This window comes from Rhipicephalus sanguineus, chromosome 1 (genome assembly GCF_013339695.2).
Source record: "Rhipicephalus sanguineus isolate Rsan-2018 chromosome 1, BIME_Rsan_1.4, whole genome shotgun sequence".
NCBI classification, from domain to species: domain Eukaryota; kingdom Metazoa; phylum Arthropoda; class Arachnida; order Ixodida; family Ixodidae; genus Rhipicephalus; species Rhipicephalus sanguineus.
In genome coordinates, this window is record NC_051176.1 from 87,443,046 (window position 1) to 87,450,503 (window position 7,458).

Consider the following 7,458-nt stretch of genomic DNA (forward strand, 5'->3'; position numbering starts at 1 on the left):
CAGAGATACCGACGCTTGTATGATAGCCGCAGTTTCGAGGCGTCATCACGCGATATTCTTGGTCGTATACTTAGAGACGCCGACGGTGCACCAACTTTGCGAACTAACACCAGTGAGTACACTATGTTTACTTTTGCTCACGGAACACTGCATGCTGCCAAACTTTTCTGTTCAAGTGCAAAAAAGTTAAGAACATATTTGGTTCATTTGAGTGATATTTGCTCGCGTAGTTTCTCAACAAACGTTCATGAAATTACGATTTCTCGGCTGATCTCTGCTTCTTGTTGGTAGACATTTCTCTACGCAACACTGTTGCCGAACTTTTCTGTCCAAGTGGGAAACATGTACGAGTCATGTTAAAAGACGGGTAGTGTGTGCCGGAAGCGTTCAATCACAACAGGTGTAACACTATGTGAATTGCGTATATAGGAAGCAGTTTAACTCTACCCAACCATTACAAAGGGCTCATCAGTAATGAATCAACATCAGCCATACGTTCAACAAAGTGTGCCGGTACGTAGGCGCACATTTCGCCTTACAACCGCGCAGTGGTTGCTTCGCTCCTACGTAGTGAAGAATGGTGTAGCAGATACACGGCAACTGAGTTTATACTGGCAAATGCTTCCAGCAGAAATGTTCCTTTAGTCACAGCTCGGTTGAAGCATCCACCGAGAAGCCAAACATGGCAAGCGAACGATAAAGCGATGCGAAATGGGCCCGATACGCTATCCTGTTTCACTCTTAAATACAAAGCGTAAACGTCCTCTCATTTTTTCTTAGTGAAATGCCAAGAGAGCCTACACAAGAACTTGCCATTTCGTGCTCGGCATGGCTCATCAGCTCACATGGTTAGCGAAGATCACGCAGACCGGGAGGTGGCCACCACCATGCTGTGGAACGGGCACCCTAGCCTCCGCACGAACGCAGTTCTTCCCGGAACGCAGCTGGAATTCCTCATTCCATGCACCAGTGCTGGAGACGGCCGAGTCTCCGCAGGCTAGGCTCGAAGTCAGTCCAGGAGAACAGCACCAGCCATGCCCAACAGCATTCTGCAGCCCAGGCGGGGCTTGCTTGCTTGTTTCCTCGTTCCTTGCATTCGGCTCATGCCCATTATCGCGGGGCTCCCACCAGCAAGCGCTTGCTTGCTTGCTTGAACCTCTTCTACTGGCCCTTACCCACAAAGGGGGATTGGCCATGAAACCTGCGGTAAACATTACATGGAAATTCAGAATTTAGACAAAAGTAATTGAATTAATCGGACTACAAGCGAGTATTGAAAATAAGATAAGAATCTTTGGGTTATGTGCCAATAGAATGAGAAAAGAACCTTAATATCGAAATAATCAATCAATCAGCAGCGCGACGCATGATACGCACGCACTTCGTCGTCGTCTTTTCTCCTCCTCGACGTTCCTCTATCGCCATTCCCACGCAACATATACACGGCGCATAAACTACTTCCACGGCACTGCGTATTACAACATATAGAATAAGCATAAGCTACTTTCATATTAATGCGCCTTTTGCCACACTTTTGTGTGCGAGTGCGAAACAGCTACTAACACTTCTAATGCATCACAATGCAATTTTTCTGGCATGGTTTTCCAGTGACATTTATTAAATTATAATATGGCGGGTGATCTGTGCATCCAGTTTTCATTGTTCACAGGCTTTTGCATACGTAGCACTGTTGCTACACTTTTCAGTCCAAGCTTGTTAAGGGTGTATCCACACGACGGACCGAATCCGTCTTTTCCGCCGCGGACGGCGCATCACGTGACCCCGCGTCACGGATTTGTGCCACCCGTGCCTCGTCCGCGGACGTCGCGGACGGAAAATGCCAAGCTCTTTTTCGCATTCGGATTCGCGCGGAATACCACAACAGATTTAGCCGAGGGTGCCATTATAGGTCTAGCAACAAGCGCTGCTTTTTCTTTTTCTCGTATGGTTTCGTAAATTTAGCCGATGAAGATTTATTTTATTACTGCCAGATATTAGGGGTGTGCGAATAGTGAATTTTGGAACCGAATCGAATACGAATCGAATAGTGATTACACCGTATCGAATACGCATACTAATCGAATACTCTTCGAATAGTAAAACAACCATTTTCAAAACAGTCCTAGAACTCCACATTTTCATTTAAACGAATATTCACAAACTTTCACCAAAGAAAATTACGGTTAGATTTAAGCGACTCAAAATACTTCAATTATGAAAACTGAGGTAAGCTCGTACACACCAGCAAGCTAAGCCTTCGAAATATTTTGTAAGTGTAGGTTGAAACACAGCAGTGATACCGTAATCAAGGTTTGTCGCCGGCTTTTAAATAAAATTGAGACACAAAAACTAATCAGTTTTGAACCGAACACCACGCATACAGCTAAGGCTGTAATAAAACGGATAAACCTGTCGTTACAACATGGGGCTCGGCACCGAAAGCGTGCGAACATCAGTGTTGAAAGCTGTATCTGCAAGAACAATTTATGCAAACGCACCACTTGCGCCTCTTGTAATTCGTGAAGCTGAATATAGCCGCAGTCCCCACCTTCAGTTATTACATGACGAAGACAGGAACTGGGTAATGCGATGCAGGGGCATCGTAGTAAAAATTGAGTAAGAGTGGAGTTTTCAGAAAAAACACCTTCATCCGGTAATCAATATAGCGTCGGTAGTCTCGTAAAATCTTGGGCTGCATGCGTATTGGTAATTCAGTGATTAAAGAAGAAAAATGATCGTGGGCTGTTCCAGAGTTTCGTTGTTTTCGAGTTCTCCCGTCGGCGCTGATCATTCGAAAACTACTCGAAAAATATTCGGTATTTCGAATATGTACTATTCGATTCGAGTACCGAATCGAATAGAATGCTATTCGATTCGCTATTCGAAATTTTCGAATATTCGCACACCCCTACCAGATATCTATCTATTTTAGACCTTGTAGGCGCTTTCCAACACACAACGTAATGGCTGCTCTAAAATCGAGGCTCTCCAAGTCTGCGCGTAGGTTAAACTGAACAGTCTCGGATGCAACAAATAGGAGCTATGTTTCGAGTAGAAATGCACAGACGTGCAACACTTGCCCGAAGCAAGGTACTGTAGCGCGACCTGCAGCCTTGTTTCCGCTGATATGGCTCGCCGCATCACGGGGTCCTGTCGTTCTATGCGAGGTCCCACGAGCGACAGCAACTGAACAAACTGCTCTCTTGACACTCGCAGCAGCCTCCTGTATTCTTCGGTGTCGCTAACAAAAAGCTCACCGTACAGTTGGTGTTGTATACCCAGATGCTTGTAGTCCTTTTGCCAACAAGATCTTTTTGCAGGAAAGAAGAGCGCTTCACCGTCTAATTCTGGTAATGCAACAGCCATTGCAGCTAATCGTCGCTTTCTTTCGAACTCCATCTGCAACTTAAAAGAAACTCTGCGCCATAGACGCAAACATAAAAACCTTCAATACTTTTGCTAGCGATGAATGCGTTTTCGACTTTCAGACTGCTCGCGCCATCTAGAGAAAAAAAGAACAAGCAAGCATTCGCACATTATTATGACCTCTGAGATTTGGTAGCTATCGCAGATCACCGAGCTTATGTTCTGCCAATAGAAGCACTCGCTAAGCCTACAGCTCTCAGAAAACGAGTACGGCGCTTGGAAACAGTACCGAATTGTCATGAATACGTTGCCGGCGAAGCTTGAGCACACAAACCTAAAGCCGACACAATCGTCAGTTTGGGACTAACAGCCCACGCAATGCGAGACGAAGAGCTTAAAGATTCGAAGCGGGCAGCTCTCGCTTCAGACAGTGCCGCCATGTTTTTTTTCTGCGGCGCGTCCGTCTACTCGCTTCGTCCGTCGTATGGATGTGCTTTGCAGCCGGACGGGCGGCGGAACGATCGTCCGCGGACGAGATTTCCGCGGATAAGTCCGTCGTGTGGATACACGCTAAACAACCACTTTTGTGCCCAAGTGTGAAACGGCTGCGAGCACTCTTTGTGCACATAAGTGGTATTTTCTCGCATGGCTTTTCCAACGACATTCATTAAATTACCATATGTTGGTTGTTCTCTGCATCTAATCTTGACTGTTGCCAGACTTTTGCGTCCGCAACACCGTTGCCACCCTTTTGTGTCCAAGCGTGAAACTGCTGCGAGCTGTCTTTGTGCACATAAGTGGTATTTTCTCGCACGGCTTTTCCAACGACATTCATTAAATTACCATATGTTGGTTGATCTCTGCATCTAGTCTTGACTGTTGCCAGACTTTTGCGTACGCAACATCGTTGCCACACTTTTGTGTCCAAGCGTGAAACTGTGCGAGCACTCTTTGTGCACATAAGTGGTATTTTCTCGCACGGCTTTTCCAACGACATTCATTAAATTACCATATGTTGGTTGATCTCTGCATCTAGTCTTGACTGTTGCCAGACTTTTGCGTACGCAACACCGTTGCCTCACTTTTGTGTCCAAGCGTGAAACTGTGCGAGCACTCTTTGTGCACATAAGTGGTATTTTATCGCATGGTTTTTCCAGCGACTTATTAAATTACCATATGTCGGTTGATCTCTGCATCTAGTTTTGATTGTTGGCAGACTTCTGCGTACGGAACACCTAAATTACGATATGTTGGTGGATATATGGTGTACCAGAATGGGGTAGTGTGCCGTCTGGCGCCGGAAACGTGGCTCTTTTTGCGATGACAGCCTGCGGTGCCAGAGCACACCATACTACTGTGTCGCCACCTGACGCCGCCCCCTGAAGTAATTTATGATAAGCGGAGATACAAAGCCTCCAAGATCGGTAGTTTTAGCTCCCGCGCTTGTCGTGCGTGCACGTGGGAAGCTTGCTGATTGTTTCCTTCTGTTTCTCATGACACGTTAGCGAATTTTTTTCATGTGCATGCAGACTCAGTGTTTGCGGAAGCTTGATGCATCTCACCTGATGCTGTTAATGTTAGCCTTCCAGACATCCTCGTGTGTTTCGACACATAACTTCAAATTGCTGTGATAGCTAGACACTCGTACATATGTATGGAATGAACAGCGATGTGCTTTTAACGCGATAGCGTTAAAGAGCTCGTTTCGTAGAAATGCCGCCGTCGGTATCGGCGTCGCTACGTCGCTTTTGAGCGAAAAATTGTCCGTGAGCGAAAAATCGAGAAAGATGCAAATTAAATAAAAAATAAAAATCTTAGGTCCCATTAAGGATCGAACCCGGGCCGTACGCGTGGCAAGCAGGTGTCCTACCACTTGGAACTGCTTCGGGAAAAAACAGTACATAAATGCCATGCAGTGGAAGTAGTGGAAGAAGTCTCGTTAACGCATTTTGTTCGGCAGCTGTCACGACGAAAATGAGTCCATTCGGCGATTTGTAGGCGCATTGGCGAGACCATCAAACTACGTTTTTTTGCGCGACGCTATGCTTCGAAAGAAGCCGGGATAGTGCAGCCATCGCCGCTCAAAGAGCTCCAAAAATGGACCACTATGTCCATCTGGCGGGAAACATATCAAGCCAACGTCTTGATATGTTTGAACTTGTGCCAAGATGCACAAGTTCAACGTCTCCTTTTATGGGCTCCGAGATGGCGGGCGCGCGGCGTCCCCGCCATCTTGGAGGCCATGCTCCTTTCTAGAGGAGGCGTTGACCAAGCAAACAGCAAACATTAGATAATGTGCTGCAATCTGTGAGGCCATTGTGAGAAATATGTCTCGACTCTAGCACAGGGAAGTGCTTTAAATCGAAGACCTGTACCAGTGCGTGTACCATTACTATAGATACGTAGCGCGCGCGCGTGCGTGTGTGTGTGTGTGTGTGTGCGTGTGTGTGTGTGTGTGTGTGTGTGTGTGTGTGTGTGTGTGTGTGTGTGTGTGTGTGTGTGTGTGTGTGTGTGTAACAATACACAATAATAGGTATGCACTTAGTGGTTGAAGTGCGCATTGGGGGCCGGATTTCGCTATCGCGTTTAACTCTTAAAGGCGAAGCTTAAGGGTCCCCCAATTTTTTTATGCCTTTTGCAAACAAAACAGCAAGCATGCAATAGGCCGGTTGAAGCAAACGCCAGTAGACGCCACTGGTGGCCTTTCTGCGCCTTTTTGTAGTCGTGGAGCCAGTTCGCGCCGGTTTAGGCCGGTACAGACGCGCTTTGCAGCTGCTTGCCTCGTGTGTGTCCCCTGCGACGCTACGTCCAACGTGGTAGTTCTTGTGAAAAAGATGATGGATGACATTTTTTTTTCTCGGACGCTTTCATGTGAGATGTTTCCATATAGTCTCATTGCACGCCGTGAAATGGGGTAAGAAGACGCCGGAATAATCTTTTTTTAGCTGTGTTTCTGTAACGGAAAATAAAGTACGAAAAATTTACCAGCATCAATATACGTCCGTCGAGGCCGTTATTTCATTGTACGCCTTCTGGCGTAGCAACGCAGCGTAGACGTTGCTGCGCACATCTGTGCACTTTGTGATATTGCGCAATAGAAGCAGAACAGGCAGAGTTACCCGTATGCTGGGTTTGTGCTAATTGATGATAAAAAAAATGCGAATAGACACTGCTGCAGGCGATGTCCCGACCTGCAATGAATCCGCCGGTCTGCGGCATTTAGGTTCGCAGACGACGTTGTCGATACTAGTGAGTTGTGGTTTTCACAATTTTTTTTACGCTATACTATAGTAAATGCAGTCTTTTTGTGCAGCAATCAAAGAATCGGGCGCTTAAGGAACGCCTACAAACGCGGAGAAGGACAACGTTAAACGCAGCGGTGGAGACAGCGGCCGGTCTACCAGAAAAAGGCGCAGTGGCGGCGCCTGGTGGTGGCTACACAAACGGGCGCGCGCGCTCCTTCTCAGACGCGTCACTAGGAAATTATTCTAGTACACTATCCGCCTCGTGCATCGGTATGGTGGCGCCACCGCTCGGCTCAGGCGGTTGCACCCTCTCCCAACCCCCCATAGGATCCCATGCATTTTGAATGAAGTTTGAATGAAGTTTGAATGAAGTTGCGATTCCGTTGCGCAAAAACAAACTAACGTCATCTCTCGACAATACGCCACACCGACGACGCAACACGTCCACTTGCTTCCACCGTTATGCCATGCTCCAAGGTGACTCCTATCTCCACTTTCTTTTATTTCTTTCGGAGGCCGTGAAAGCGCGCGCGTGCACTGTGCAGTAGCGCACCCGACAAGACCGGTTGGGCTCGTCGCTTTCGTCGCGTCTTCCTTAATATTGTGTTAATATTGTGTTAAGGCGGTGGCCACACGTCGGACGATGAGCCCTGATTTCGTTCAGCTGCCATCTCATCAACGGCAATGTTTCAAACGCCTCAGTTGTGGATTTTTGTCTGTTGGTTGCTGGACAAGATGGCCTCCTGCAAGACCGCGTTTTTTCAAGTCAGCTGTGTGTGTAGTTCTCGGCGTCTTAGCTGTTTGATGACGCGAGGACGTCGACTGGTGCTACATCGTAGGAACCGCT